We start from the raw sequence: 14,912 nt of genomic DNA, 5'->3' as shown, positions 1-14,912 counted from the left end.
GGAAACCATACCTGGTTCTAGGAACCTAGCTAACTAACTACTCAGTGTATGATGGCTATTCTGGTTGTCAAGTTTACTGCATCTGGAATTAACTAAAATGCAAGCAGCTGGAAACACCTGTGAAAGATTTTTTTTTCTTAATTAAATCCTTTGAAGTGGGTGCAGACTACATAAGGGAAGCTTGCTTTCTTTGCCTGCTTGCTTTCAATAGCAAGTCCATTTCCTTCACTAGAATTAGAGCCTACGTCTTCAGGATTCTGACATATACTGAGACCCATTGAGACATACAGCCTCAAGGGCTGAACCACTGAGTTTTTGAACCTTTCATTGTTAGACAGCCATTGTTGCACTAGCTGAACCACAGCCTATAATCCATTCTAATAAATCCCCAATAGATAGATAGATGATAGATAGATAGATAGATAGATAGATAGACAGACAGATAGGATTCATTCATTCTATAAATTCTACTTCTCTAGAGAACCCTGACTAATACACAGTGCTAGTGAAGTCAGGTTCAATTCTCAGCACCCACATGTCAGCCCGTACTGCCCATATCTCCAATTCCAGGATTCTACACCTCCTTCTGAGCTCCTCTGGCATCAGGCATGACCGTGGGCACAGACATACATTTGAACAATACACTCATACACACAAATAATGCGGAGGTCCCTGCAAGCATCGTGACTGGCAGGGAAACAGTCCAGGTGAGAGGACCATGAAACTTGGTTCAGCACAATTTAGTTAACCAGGGCTGGATCAAACTTCTGAGTCTAACACCGAGTGCTTTATTTTAGCCATACTTAAGCACAGCACAATTTTGGGGAAAAAAGTTTTCTGATGACAATTAACTCAGTCGCATGTGTACAACAAAGTTTAAGGCATGTTTCTATTAAAACTCTTTACAAAGTGCATGTGATTTCTTCCATAAAGATGAGTCCTGTTGATTCAGAGACAGTTCAAGATAAGGGTCTCAGGAGAAAGACTGAGGTAAACAGAATGCCTGTGGGAGTCAAGATTGTCCTAGCCCTAAGATAATACAAGTCACTTAGGCTAAAGAGCAAGTGACATCTCTCTTAAGGATAGGTTTTATGGACTGAGAAGGAATGCCCTAGATTTGGGAGGGGTAAACAAACATAATCTTCTAGGGAATTCAGGTGAACCTTGGCCCTACAGATAAACTACATCCTTTCCCAGCATTCTGGATGGAAGACAGATAAACATCTCCCTCCGAGGAGATAGCAACCCTATTTAACTTTTCCTGGTTTCCCTAGTACTTGTCTGTGTGCACAAGGACCTTTTACCCTCTACAAAATAATTTTTTTAAAAAAAATCCTGTTCTTAAGAAAAAAAAAAAGCCGGGCAGTGGTGGTGCACGCCTTTAATCCCAGCACTGAAGAGGCAGAGACAGGTGGATCTCTGTGAGTTTGAGGCCAGCCTGGTCTACAAGAGCTAGTTCCAGGACAGGCTCCAAAGTTACAGAGAAACCCTGTCTTGAAAAACCAAAAAAAAAAAAAAAAAAAAAAGAAAGAAAGAAAAAAAAAGGGGGGAGCATGGAGCCAGTGAGATGGCTCAGGAGGTGAAGGTGTCTGCCACCAATCCTGACAACCTGAGTGCTATCCCCAGGGCCCACATGATAGAGAGACTGGATCCTATAGGCTGGTTTCTGACCTCCATATCTGTGCTGTGGCATGAACCCAACACACAGGCACAGGCAAATTAAAATGTAATGAAAAATTATTAAAGAAGCAATTTGTAATCCATCTTTATTGTTCTCTTGAAAGTATGTGAAATTATTCTGCAGGAGTAGTGTGCCCACCTTTAATTTCAGCATTCAGGAGGCAGAAGCAGGCAGATTTCAGCAAGCTCAGGGCCAGCTGGTCCTACAAAGAGAGTATCAGGGCTATATAGTGTCTTAAAAAAATATATAATCACGTACAACTGCTTCATTCCTTTGTGAAAGCTACTTCTGACCCAAATACAGGCATATGGCTACACTGTAGGGAGCTAAGGAATCCCTGAGTGAATGTGTAAGGCGTGGATGAAGTCCTAAGTTTATGTGTATTGTTGACATGGGCACAGCCATGTCAAGGACTCAGACCCGTAGGAGTCTTCTGGGTCAGACTCAGATGGATGCAAAGCCTTCCTCTGTTCTGAGTTCAAATGTTGGCAGTATGCGGAAAAGCTAGCAACGACAGTTTCCCTCTCCTGAATGTTTACAGCCTGAGACTGCTGGCCTACAGAGACCTCCTGCCAAACTGTCTAATTAAGGTTTTACATAATATACCCCTTGGATCCTGGGTTGTCTCATAGTGGATGAACTCCATCAAAGTTGCATATCCCACCCAGTCCCAGCTTTTCAATATGTATCCTGTAAGTCTGTCCTTCCTTTTTTCCTTGCCACCCCAAGTCATCCCAGCCATGCTGGACCCACAAAAGATCAATACCTACTAAGTATGTTAGTTGTAAATTAACTTGAAATTTTAAATAGGGGGCTGGAGTGTGACTCAGTGGTTAAGATCCAAGTTCTGTTCCCAACACCCATGTTGTGGCTCATGCGTTAATTCCAGTTCCAGTGGATCTGATGCCTCTTCTGACCTGTGTGGACAACAGGTGTGCACACAGTTGATGTACATATATGCAGGCAAAGCAATTGTGTACATTAAATAAGTAAATATTTTAATTCAATCATACTTATACAATTATAATTTGTTGTTTTTTCCAAGACAGGGTTTATCTGTGTAACCCTGGCTGTCCTGAAACTCACTCTACAGACTGGGCTGGTCTCGAACTCTATATCCACCTGCATCTGCCTCCTGAGTCCTGGGATTAAACGAATGCACCACCACTGCCCAGCTATGTAAATATAATTTTTAAAGAAGTAATATCTCATGTTTAGACCATGATTTGTTAGAAGCATGAAAGCTTCAGTAGAACTGGTCACCAAACCAGGAAAGAAGTAAAGAAAAGGGCAAGCAAGAAACATCACAAAGCTTTTTTGTGCGTGTGTGTGTGTGTGTGTGTGTGTGTGTGTGTGTGTAAGGGGGCATGTATACGGAGGCCAGAGGGCAATATCAGTGTTGTTACTTGGGAACCTAATGAGGCAAGTTCTCTCACTAGGACTGGTATTCACCGGTTAAGCTAAGCCTCCTCACTAGCAAGCCCCAAGGATCTTCCTGTTTCTGTCTACCTAGCACTGGGTGTTCACACTCAGGGCTACCACACCTGGATTTTTACATGGATTCTATGAATTAAACTCAAGTCCTCACGCTTACACGGCGCTTTGCTGAGTAAGATGTCCCCAGCCCACGACTATTTTAAAGTTGCCTTTTCCTTAGTTTAGCTCCTATTTTGTTGCTGAAAATTTATTTTTCCAGCACTCATAAAGTTGATTCTTACATTTTCCCCTTGATTTTGTGTAGGCACAAGCCTTCAAAATAACCATGTTTCATTAATGTCTATACTGACTGCTTTTGTATGTCAGCTTGTATGTCACAAGCAAGAGTCATCAGAGAGAAGGAGCCTTAGTTGAGGACATGCCTCCATGTGATCCAGCTGTTAGGCATTTTTTTCAATTAGTAATCAATGGGGGAGGGCTCTGCCCATGGTGGGTGGTGCCATCCCTGGGCTGGTGGTCCTGGGTTCTATAAGAAAGCAGGCTGAGCAAGCTAAGGGGTACAAGTCAGTAAGCAACACTCCTCCATGCCCTCTGCACCAGTTCCTGCCTCCATGATTCAGCCCTGCTTGAGTTCCTGTTCTGACTTCCCCCAGTGATAGACTATGTTCTGGAAGTGTGAGCCAAATAAACCCTTTCCTCACCAACTTGCTTTTTGGTCATGGTGTTTGTCACAGTCATAGAAACCCTGACTAAGACAATGAATGTCCTTTTAATCTTTGGAATAAATGTTAACAGCTACTTTGAAGGATTTGTTTGCTAAGTTGAATCTCTAGATCTACTTGGCATCATTGTTTGCTTGGTTGAGCGAGTGGTTGGATGGGGATTTGGTTCAGTTTTTGTTTGGGGAGGTTGTACACATTTGCACTGAGTTTGGAGCATTCTTTCTTTGTTTTGCATGTCTTATCGTTTTTGTTGTTGCCAAAAACTGTGCATTTTAGGAAATATATTGTAGTGCCTCTGTATATTTTTTTTATCTTTAGTTACTTGCTCAGAACTAAACTGCATAATCTGTTGCCTTTAGGAATGTACAATTCCTACCACTATCTTTATTCATTTATTTTTTCATTTTAATTTTTTTATATCGAAGTTGGGAATCTCATTCTGTAACCCAAGCTGACCTGAACTCACTCTGTTGTTCAAAGGCTGACTCTCATTTTTAAAATTTGTCTCTGTGTGTGTGTGTGGTTTTTCAAGACAGGGTTTCTCTGTAGCTTTGGAGCCTGTCCTGGAACTAGCTTTTGTAGCCCCGCCTGGCTGGGATTACAGGCATGTACCACCACATCCAACTTTTATTTTTTTAAATATTTTTAGTTATTAGCATAGCTTCTTCGCAATTGTCCAGGTAACTTTCTAACTTTGTGGTTGGACAATGATCTGAGAAAAGGTTGAATATACAAGGTTTCCACCTTCTGCCCATGGGTCTGTGCGGTTTAGGGAATGTGTTTAAATTTCAACCTCTTCCCACATCAGTCTTGTCTTTTGCTGTGTGTCACAGTCTTCATTCTTCATTCTTACAGTTAGTCAGGGCTGCAGCTTCTCCAACTCTTGGTCTAGAACCTCTGTTAAATCTGTCTCACCACTTGCTCCAACAGAGACACAACCTCAATTTAGCAGACTTGTGGATTTCCTCCATTTACGTCCTGTCCAACTGGTTGCTTTACTGACCATTCTGCCAGTATATGGTTTTGCCCTGGAACCAATCAGTGTGATTGTTGGTTTCCATGACAAGTGATACTGTCCCTTATTAATTTATTGTCCTTATGCTACAAATTCCTCCTTGTATCTTCTATAAAAACAAATCTGGGACCTTTAATCTTATTTCCATTTGTCATTGACACGTTTTAAACCTGTTCTCACAAGAACTACAAACAACTTACAGAAGGCAGGCTACGCTACAACACACATGTCTGTAGCTAGCATCTTCCCAGTCTCTCAAATGTGCTATGGACCTTCACCCTGGGCTTTTGAGACTCAGAAAGTAGATTTTTTTTTTTCACCAATAAGTTACATCTTGCACACTACTGTGATTTAGCTATCTTTGCCAAAGATAAACACAGCCAGACAGCAGGAAGTAAAAGCAGATTTTAATCAGTAATTGCTGGCAGGAAAGGAAAGTGCTGAGTTTAGACTGAGACCTGTCTCAAAAACAAATATATCACACATGTGCACATGCACATACACACGTATGTGCTGACATACCTGGATACACCTGATTATACAAAAACTTAACTCGTAGCTAACAACACCTACTACAGGGTGCCATGCCTGGGGACAGATGCCCAGGTTAGATCACGGGGGAAATTACAGCACAAATGAGGAAGAGCTCACTTACAAACTATTTGACACATCATAGGTAAATGACACAAACCTAGTCTACGCTGGGTCTGCCACCTCTCACCAGTCCTCCTAGCCCTGGAGAGGCTGAGGCAAGAGAAATGGTTAAGTTCCAAGCCAGCCAAGGCTACATAGCAAGACCATGTCCCCAAAGCTGAGCCAGACGCACAAATAGGAATAAATTCAACATAAAATAAACAGGAAAATCTATCACCTATTGTTGTGGTTTGAATATGATTGTCCTCCAAAGACTCATATTTGGACACCTGGTCTCCAGAAAGTGGCACCATTTATAAAAAGTTGTGGAGCCCTTAGGAAAGGGAGCTTGGCCGGAGGAAGTGGATCATTGAGGGTAGGCCTAGAGGCTCTATCGCCCAACCCCCACTTCCTGTTCATGCTCTGCTCCTGACTGTGGAAGCATGTGACCAGCGGTCTCATGGTCCAGCCACCATGCCTTCCCCGCCTTGCTGGATCATATCCCCTCAGACTGTGAGCCAGGACAAACCCTCCCCCTCTGAGTTGCTGCTTTCTGGGTATTGGTTACAATGAGAAGAAAAGTAAGCGATACATTGTGTTAAAGGGATAATGAGGTTTATGTAGCAGCCTTGCTTAACAGAGGGATGACTCATGATCTTCTGCGAATGCACATGCATGAAGCATATCCTGTTTGTGTTGAGCGAGTTCATGTGGCTTGGTCCACAGTTTACCTTACGGTCACTACAGTCCCTTTTAGCTTTTCAATTAAAGACTTAGTGATTTTTACACAAAATTTACATTTAATCAAGAAGAAGTAGTGCAAACCTATGGCCTTGTTTCAGCTTATTTGGTTTTGTGTATGTGATTGTTTCTTATCTTTCCCAGAGGAAGTAAGATCATAAGATACTAAGTAGGGTTTATTTTTGCAAGGGGGAAATTCAGCCCTAATTCAGAGTACACATCCATGACCTACAGGTACTGACTCACACAGAAGTCAGACACAGCCAGATTTACCAATGGGTCTGTCTCCCCAGTCCCTACAAAAGCAGTTTTGAAACCACTTTATTAATCTATGATTGACTTGTGAAAAGCTGTGTGTGTAGTATTTACAGCTTTCTATAATTCTGGGGATAAATATGTGCTCACAAAACAATTATCACTATCAAGCACATAAATTTTCCCAAAGTTTTCTCTACCCCCGAAATAATAAAAAAAAATACTATTATTGTATGGTTTTAATGTCTTTAAATATTTACTTTTATGGGCAAGTATATATTACATGTACTTAAAGGAATAAATATCCTGGACTGAAGAGATGGCTCAGCAGTTAAGAGTACCTACTGCTTTTGCAGAGGACCTGAGTGAATCCCAGCACCCGATGGAACAGCTCACAGCTGCCTGTAATTCAGACTCAAAGGGATACAATGCTCTCTTCTGGATTCCTTAGGCACCTGCACATACCTGCATGTAGATATACACATATACCTATAACCAAATAAATAAATAAATTTTAAAAAGAACGTATATTCTGCCAGATTGGTGGTTCACTCCTGCAATCCCAGCACTTGGGAGGCTAAAACAGGAGTTACTCAAGTTGGAGGCCAACTTGGGCTAAGTGAGTTCAGGCAGAGCTACAAAGTAAGATTCTGTCTACGCAGTATAAATATCACACTGACTAATTAGATCTACATTCTTACTGGCTTTTTCTAGTCTAACTAATTATATATTTAACTAGTTACTGAGAAAACTGTTGAAATAACCAACATAGTCTTTGCTGAACTTTCCGTTTTGTTCTCATGGATTTTAATTGATGTACTTTGAGGTTTTCACAGATGATTTGAATATTCATTGGCAATAGTTACTTTTTAATGAGTTGACAATTTTACCATTATGAATCGTCTCTCTTCTTCTTTTGTAGCATCCATTTTCTTGAAGCTATGTGATTTGAAATTAACATACACTCTTCCCAGGCTTGGTGTTGCTTGTTCTGTCTTCCAAATCATTGTTGTCCAGCATATCTGTGTCTTCACATTTAAACTGCGTTTGTATTAGGCTGGGTGTAGTGGTGCACACCTTTAATCTCAGCACTCAAAGTCAGAGACAGACAGATGTCGATGAGTTTGAGTCCAGCCTCATCTATAGAGCAAGTTTCAAGACAGCCAGGGCCACACAGAGAAAACCTGTGTTGAATATATATACGATAATACAAATAATAAAAATAAAACAATCCAGTTGCTAATGCAGTTTGGCAAGGATAACCTGCCACTGGGCTATTTAAACCCTATGGTTTCCAGCTCTCTTGGCATGTGGATCTTGTCTTCCACAGTTCCAGGACCCTTTGGTCAGGTGTAACTGTGTGCCATGTACCAACCTTCTTTTCATGCTGTGCTCAATTTGCCATGGGTGTATTCTAATTTAAAAAAAAAAATGTATTCTTGAGTTGTATACAAGTGGAGGTAAATCAAAGCAACACAAACTGTAACGCCAGGCCATGAAACCCAGCCACCGAGCAGAGGTGTTGCAGTGAAGGAAGCACAGCAGACATCACAGTGTGTGCCCTCAGTGAGACAAGGAACCAGAGAGGAAGAAGAAGGGCAGCTGCAGGAGGTTGTGTGCTGCCCATAGCTTGATGGAATACAAAGTTGTGCCTGCCGTGTGCTAGGCAGGGCCTGGCCATCTCCACAGCAACTCCATTTTGGTTAAACTCTAGCAGTTCCTGGAACTAATGTTTCTATAACTGAGTGACTTGTTTCTCAGATTCTTACCCTCCCTACCCTATAAACCCCCTTTAATCACCAGTCAGGAAAGATGCTTATCTATCACCCAGCATTAATTAACCTATTACTCCCTGGTTACCTCTAGCAATAGCTAACCGCAGGCCAAGAAAGGAAACTTTCCCCTCTACTTCCCACCCTCCTTTCTGTGCCCCCACCACCATGGCGGCCAGTGCCCGTCCTGCTGAGCCATCTCCCTGGCCCTATTTGCTGTTCTAATTGTACAAACCAAATAGTATAATTTAACATGTGTTAAAGTTTTGACCCCCTCCCAAATCACTCTTCAGTGTTTACTAGCCTTGAGTTTATTTTCCAAGTAATCTTTGATCCCAAATTGTCTACAACCAGAGAAACAACTGAAGGAATGTTCTTCCTGCCTTGAGAGAACATTAACTGAGGAGGAGAGCTGTTCTGTTGAAGCGTCCTTCATCAGCTGACCTGCAGTGTTGAAGTAGCCTGCCCAGATGGTTTTCCCTTTTATTTAGACTTCTGTTAAATGTTCCAGGTTTACTCTAAATAGACTTTACTTATTTATGACTAATTTTATTCTAATGTATGTTCCTGGCCTTATAACTTCTGATTGTAATATATATGTGTATAGATTTTTGTTTGTTTTTTGAGACAGCTGGCTCGCTTATTGCAAGCTAGTCTCAAATTCTTTATGTAGCTGAAGCTAGCCTTGAACTCCAGATCTTCATGCCACCACTTCCCAAGTGCTGGAATTATCGGGTCTGAATACTTATCTAAAATGAGAATTGTCATCAGTATCCTTTGTATAGTTCTGAGGAATCAAAGTAGGACCATATACTCTGCTGGGCCACAGACCTGGCTCTCAGCAGCCCTGGCTGGCCTAGAACTCAATGTATAGACCACGCTAGCCTCAAATTTACAAAAATCTACTTGCCTCTCTCCAAGGTGAATTAAAGGAGTGAGCAACCAGGCTTTGAAATATTTGTTTTGTTTTGTTTTTTTGTTTTGTTTTGTGTTTTTTTTGTTTTGTTTTGTGTTTTTTTTTTTGTTTTGTTTTGTTTTCCAAGACAGGGTTTCTCAGTGAAAGTGATGTGTGTGAAGCGTGTGAAGTGACAGTGGCAGACAGGGATACTATTTGGAGCTCTTGGCTGCCCTAGCAGTAAATGGAGTCCTTAGGAATTATGAATAAACCCTCTGCAGGTCACTCTCCTTCAGAGAGATAGCTCTTGGTTACAGTGGGGGCCTTATTGACCCTGAATGCTTAATCATACACATGATGATTAATCTTGATTATCAACTTGATTAGATCAGGACTCAATTAAAATGCCTGCATCTGGGCAGGTCTGTAGGTCCTTCATTTCCAGGAAGGAGAAGACTGAAGGGAAAAGGTCAGACCGGGACTGCTGAAGCATCCAGTCTTGTGAACTGAGTAGCCATGGGGTTCTCAGCCTCTCTGGAAACTCAGACAATTTTGAACGACCCAGCCCTTACAAGATAAGCTATTTTAATAAATCCCCTACTGTAACATATAGTCACTCTATTGGTTCTGTTCTCCAGAGAACCAACTAATACAATAAGTCACTTAGTTACTTTGCAACTAGGCTTTCCCAGCACAAACCAGATGATGTTTGACTCATCCCATAAAATTTGTCTCATATGCAACACTCCACTATCAGAGTCTTACTCAGGCCCCGAAGGCACAAGGAGGTGACATGAGGAAGTGCCCCAAAGGCCTAAGGTTTCCATCCCTGCTGTACAACTTTCACCCACCCACAACCACAAACCATGGAAGTCAGATGTTCCCCAAAATGAAATGAATAAGAAAGAGAAAACTGGGGGCCGGTTTACAAAAGTTTTCTGGAACTGACAACTATAACACCATAGTCTCCTGCTCTGACAAAACACTGACCAAAAGCAACTTAGGGAGGAAAGGGTTTGTTTCAGCATGCATTACTGGATAGTTCATCACTGAAAAAAAAAAAAGTCAGGGCAGGAGCTTGAAAGAGAAACCATGGAGGAAGCCTCCTTGCTGACTCACCTAGAGGTTTATGCTTAGCCAGCTTTCTTATTAAGCCTGGGACTGCTTGCCCAGGGAATGGTGCAACCCACAGTGGGCACCCATCTGCATCAGTTAACAGTCAAGATGATCCTCAAGGGACAATTTGATCTTTTATCTATCTATTTATTTTGATCAAGGGAATTCTTAAATGAGGCTGGCCTCTCAGATGACTCCAGATTGTTCACAGCCAATGCTGACACCCCTGAAATGCAGTAATAGAAGAAAATCCCATCAGTACGCAGGACTTGGGGCAGTGTGACTGTCAAGTCATTCTGCTTATGTGGAGAAATGGACAGACATATGACTATGGACAGACTCACCAGCCGTGACTGAAGAACTTAAAAATACCATGACAGCAAAACCGGTGACAAACAGAAAGGCAAGGTTTATGGACAGACTTCTCCAAGTAAGAAGAAAAAAGTAAGGTTTTTGTGTCTTATGTCAATTTTCACCAAAGGAGACTTCAGCATGGAAGGGCTTTTTTATTACATTTATTTATTTATATTGTATGTGTTATGGCTTTCCTGTCGCTTTAAGGGACAAGCCACGCCCACTCCCATTACTTCTGGCCTGCCTGCTGCCATCTTGGGCCCTTCCTTTTCTGCTTCCTTGACGTGCATCCTTTTTATTATAAGGAAGACCTGGGAATGTTATGGCTTTGGTCCCTTTAAGAGACAAGCCACACCCATTCCCCTCTCCATCTGCTGAGGCAGGCTGATCTTCAGCTTCCGGCCTGAGCTCGCTCTCTTTTCCATCTTCCTCTCGGAGAGGCAGCTTCGCTTCTGCCTCTCTCCCCACTTCTCTCTTCCCCCCCTTCTCTGTCTCTTTCTCCTCTTCTCTCTCTCTCTCTCTCTCTCTCTCTCTCTCCCTCCGTCCCCCCCTTCACCCTTCCTCCTCCATAACCCCCTGAATAAACATTCAACCTCACCCTGCATGTCGTGTCTATCCATGTTTCTGTCTTCTGCCCGCCCGCCGTGTGCCTCCCTGCCTGGAACCAGCCATTGCTCAGGGACCAGCAGCCGTTTCTGCCTGGGGCCCACTGCCTGCTGCCACATGGCCCGCCACCACTGCTCTGGGACCAGCAGCTGTCTCTGCCTGAGACTGGCTGCTCCCAGGGCCCGCTATCTGCCGCCACATGGCCCGCCACCACTGCTCTGGGACCAGCAGCTGTCTCTGCCTGGGACTGGCTGCTCCCAGGGCCCGCTGCCTGCCACCACATGGCCCGCTGCCACCATTTGGGACCTACAGCATTTCTGCTCCCTACTGCCGCGGGGATCTTGCAGCATTTTTTAAAAAGAACAACAGTATGTGTGTGCATGAGCATGTGTGTAAGCACACACGCATGTCCAATGGTATGTGTAAAGGTTAGAGGACACCTTTCAGGAGTCCGTTTTCTCCTTGTACCACCTGGGCTCTAGGGGCGAAATCCACATGGTCAGCTTGGTGACAAACACCTTTCCCACTGAGCTGTCTCACCAGCACATAGAAATATTTAATAACCAGGAGGATTAGCTAGTCCAGTCCATGGAGTCTGGTCAACCTCTTTGCCCAGCCATGGTAGAAGGGGTTGGTGAGACAGGGCCTCAGCAGCTTGACTCTCTGCTCACCAACTCAGACCTTCCTCCCATTGTCATGCTAAGAATCTGCCAACAGCCAAGAAGAGCAAAACTGAGCCTCCAACATGGAGAGATCTGTCACCTAGTTGGTGGCAGACGGATCACACTGGACTCTCCCATCATGGAGAAAACAATCTGAAATAGACACCATCTCTGGACACAGACGTGTCTTCATTGCACTCAGAACTTCTGACAGAATGCCTTATACGAGGCAGGGCAGAAAGACAGGAAAAATTATGGACACAGAAGTGAAATGTGAGAAAAAAAGTTTCCCTCATCTCTAATCTGGCTCTTTGTCCTGCTGACCCAGTCAGGAAACTTCAGGCCCTTCTGATAAAGCCAAAATTGCTTGCAGAGATAACATAATGTTTTCCTGAAAACATCTTGTAAAAGAGAATAAAATTATGCTTACTTAAGACAAAATATTATACAATCATGATTTTCTAGCACTCCCCTCCAATTCCTAAACTTAAACAACACCCCCACAAATCTCTGTCCCATGAAAGAATTTTAGGAACCAGGAAAAGTAGATATTCTACTCTGTGGATTCTCCACGCCCCCACCCCCAGGCACCTGACTTTGTCTCTGCACCTCTGATCTTGTCCACCCACAGTGGAAAGGAAGGGCTTGGTTATTCAGGGCCTCAACAAGTATGAACTTTGTCTTTTTAGTTTCCAGTTTTGTTTAAAAAGAAACTTCTTTAGCTTTAGCCTTGCTGTACACATCTCTGAACAATATTTCAAAAGGAAAAGCAACTTTTTAACTTTTAGAGACATAACTTGTGAGCCACCAAGATCATAACCTACATTAAAGAAGCCTAAGTGTGACTCCTCCTTCAGTAGTCTTTAACCATGCTTGGGTGTGCCTCGTTCTTTCTCTGAGTCTCTCTCCTTCTAATAACCCCTGTGTTGAAGATCTATATAAAGATCTATATAAACCTGTGGGTCATGGTCCCTTTGGGGGTCAAACAACCCTACATAGGGGTCACCTAAAACCACTGGAAAACACAGATATTTACATTATGATTCATAACAGTAGCAAAATTACAGTTCTGGAGTAGCAATGGGGTCACCACAACATGAGGAACTGCATTAAAGGGCTAAAGCATTGAGAAGTTGAGAACCACTGATGTAAACGATGTCATTTCAAGCCCACAAGATATCTTGGTGAGAAAGGCACTTGCCACTAAAGTTCCTGGGCTTCATCCCTGGACTCCACGTGATGAAAGGAGAGAATTGATTCTTGAATGTTGTCATCTGATCTCTATACACACATCATAAGACTTATGCATACTCATGTGTATACACACACAAATAAATAAATAAATAAATAAACAAATAAATAAATGTAAATAACAAAATTAGTGAATTGCAAACTCTTCCCAATGGCTCACTCAGAAGTTTTTTTTCTTTCTTAAGGTCATGAATCCTGGTTTGACTTGAATGAAGGTCCCTAAAGGAAAGAGAGCCCTTCTTGATGTAAAGAATGAAGCTGCCGGGCGGTGGTGGCGCACGCCTTTAATCCCAGCACTCGGGAGGCAGAGGCAGGCGGATCTCTGTGAGTTCGAGGCCAGCCTGGTCTACAAGAGCTAGTGCCAGGACAGGCTCCAAAGCCACAGAGAAACCCTGTCTCGAAAAACAAAAAAACAAAAAACAAAAACAAAAAAAAAAAAAAGAATGAAGCTATACCTCTGTTCTTACCAACACCAACACTGCACACTGTCACAGCACTCCATACAGATTTCTGGTCATGTACCATCAGGTACAGATTTCTGGTCATGTAGCATCAGGTGAAGCAAGCAGGGCCATCCTCTTGAAACTCCCTCTTCTGACCGTGTTCCACCCTGAAGTCACTTGATGAAATAGTGTAATGGGTTTTGCAGAGTCAGTTACAACACCAGCGATAGGGAGAACTGTGTGAAAGCAGGTGCTGCCATCCCCCAGACCAGGCCACATCCTCTGCAGCTGCTCTACCCGCTCATCAAGGAGCTAGCAGGCAACACCAGCTGTGACCTGTAGTCTTGCCTCCCAGGAATTAGAGTCAACCTGCCCACAAGCATGTAGTAAGTACGGGCTACGTACTAACTACATGATATAGGATCTCCTTTCTTGCTCAGAAATCTTTAAGAGGGGGAGCCCCACTTTCTGTAGTGAGAATGAAAGATATCTCTGTCTTCAGAACCATGCTTTCTGTTGCATTAATAATTCTTTATAGAACTCTCCCTTCAGGGACAATTGGCCTCAGCCCTCCTCTCTCAAACACCCACCGCCTCTCATCTCCATCCCTAAAATCCAAGAGACAGAGTAAAGGCCCGGTAAGCTCTTAATCAGCACTCAGTATAGGATTGTTGCTTCTCAGAGCCAGGAACACAGGTTCAGGAAGGGTACGGAAATAGAGGCAGCACCCTTCACCCAGGAACTTTTTGGTAAAATTGTTGCTTTTGTCCCTGCAGCCTTAGATCCTGCAACCCTGTAAGTCACAAAATCAATACCCCTGAACTGGAAGTGAAAACTGTTCCTGGCTGCCTGGGCTGTAATAACCCCAGCTATTTGTTGGTTTGCAGCAGAGGGATTTCAGGTTCAAAGTCAGCCTAGGCAACTACATGAGTCCTGGTCTCAAAATAGGAATGCTAGGGATATAATTCAGTGGTAGAGTGCTTGTCTAACACACGAAAGTATTGGGTTTCAAACCTGGGACAAAAGGCTGAGGTGCCTATTTAAGATGTCAAAGTGGGCCTGACCACCAAGTTCTCCCTGAATTCTTTAGTCCTCCTTCCTAGCTGTCATACCGGACCCTAATTCTCCAGCCCAGGGACTCTCTTATGATTTTCCACTCTCTTTGTACCTTTGGGCCTCCTGGCTGCTACACCTGGTTATTTTACTCTCCTCTCTGCCTTCCCTTCCCCCTCTCCCCACATGGTGCAGCTTAGCCTGGTCATGTCCACTCTGGATTCTCCCAGATGTCCCTGCCTCTGGCTGTGCTCTCCTATGTGTCTATAATAAACT

The sequence above is a fragment of the Microtus oregoni genome, unplaced genomic scaffold, assembly GCF_018167655.1.
Source record: "Microtus oregoni isolate MIOR12 unplaced genomic scaffold, Mior012 000105F_ref0000443, whole genome shotgun sequence".
Classification (NCBI taxonomy): Eukaryota; Metazoa; Chordata; class Mammalia; order Rodentia; family Cricetidae; genus Microtus; species Microtus oregoni.
The sequence above is the reverse complement of the archived record's forward strand: the minus strand, read 5'-3'. Positions refer to the sequence as shown.